General features: G+C 40.1%; 1 pseudogene; it reads right to left on the bottom strand.

Annotated features, from left to right (window-relative positions):
• Positions 1-720: 720 nt before the first annotated feature.
• Positions 721-1,157, bottom strand: LOC142872298 (MICOS complex subunit MIC10 pseudogene; annotated as a pseudogene).
• Positions 1,158-1,542: the final 385 nt, after the last annotated feature.

Below are 1,542 nucleotides of genomic sequence, written 5' to 3'. Positions count from 1 at the left end.
GTCCACGTAGGCTCATCTGGTCAGCATGTTTTTGCTATAGAAATAGGTAACACCAGCTCCAAATATGGAGTTCCAAGATGATGTTCTCTCTCCTTGACACTAACCTCCTTCTTCATGTCTCTTATAGCCACTGTTCTAAGTGGTTCCATTGGTTTTTTGGATATGAGATAAAATTCTGAGAGTGCTGTTTCTTAGTTCAATGATATTAGCTCAAGCATAGACACCTAGATGGCTTAATGTCCCTTTTAAAATATGCCGGCAAACTCAAGATCCCCGGTAGAAATCACAGAAAAAAGGTAGAGAGTTCAGTTTAGCAGGTGGGCTCACCTCTTGGTTTGACCACCTCCTGAGCCTCTGGTACCTTTTAAAATGGGAATCAGATGGAAAAACACTAAACTTCCACCACCACCACCATCACCTCCTAATTGGAGGCAGCTTCTAACAAGAGCTGACTTACCACGGGCCTCAGATCAGTCTGTGTCACGGACTCTGGGGTTTCAAATGGAGGCCTAGGTCTAAGCAAGAACCTTGTAGGTGCCAAAAGTATCTGTTAGAATTAAAACAACAGCCCTTTTGTTGTTGTTTACTTGAGGGATAAAGAAAGCCATTTAATACAATAGGCAACATCCTGGTTGCCTATTCTAGGATATAAATACATGCCTATGCTACTTGAGGTAAACCTTTGCTCATCAAGAAACAAATTTCTATTTTCAATCACTCTTTTCTTTTTTTCCTATTTTTAATTTATTTCTCTTAAGACCACTTCCTTACAATTTCCAGAGAGAAAATACAAAACAAGAAACAGACTTGGTTTCAAATACATAGTGTACTGGAGTTTAAAGCATTACTGATAACATTGTTACAGAAGAATGTCAGCTTGCTCCAGGGCACTTCAGTATTCCTGAGGAATCAACATGATTTCTCTTTTCCTCCCACTGGGATGTTCTCAGGTGGAAGTCACTGCTCCTGCTCTTTGACATATTTTCCATGTAGAAGATATGGAGCCTGGAAATCATGCTGACAGTTGGAGTAAGCCATTCCCAATCCCATCCCAGAACCAAAGGCTAATGGCCACATTCTTCTTTGAAAGAAGGTAAGTGAGAAAACAATTCCTATTCCCAGACCAGTACCTATCTTCACGACCACATCCGCCAGGCACCTGTGAGATCAGACTCTGACATCTTCCCCACCCGCGGCTCCAGCTTTCTTAATCACTCTTTTCTTGTGTCCTCTGTGCAGATTGCAATTGAGAGAAATATCTACAGAAAACTTAAAATTTTCACAAGTAGCACATGAATTTTCGATACATTCAAAATAGAGATAGGTTGAGATAATCAAAATAGAGTAATATTTCAAAATAAGAAGTACTGTGAGTCAGATTCAGTTCTACCAATTATAACAACCCCATTTCTGAAGGCTTAGAGCCTGGGTCACACTCCATAGCAAAGCAATGTTTCATCAGAATGGAGTAATAGGAATGGGTGGCAACATTTTAACCCCTCCTCCCAAGAGTTCCACAATGCTTTTTTCATACATTTATAA

The sequence above is a fragment of the Microcebus murinus genome, chromosome 8 (assembly GCF_040939455.1).
Source record: "Microcebus murinus isolate Inina chromosome 8, M.murinus_Inina_mat1.0, whole genome shotgun sequence".
In the NCBI taxonomy this organism is placed as follows: Eukaryota; Metazoa; Chordata; class Mammalia; order Primates; family Cheirogaleidae; genus Microcebus; species Microcebus murinus.
This window is presented reverse-complemented; position numbering and strand designations above follow the sequence as displayed.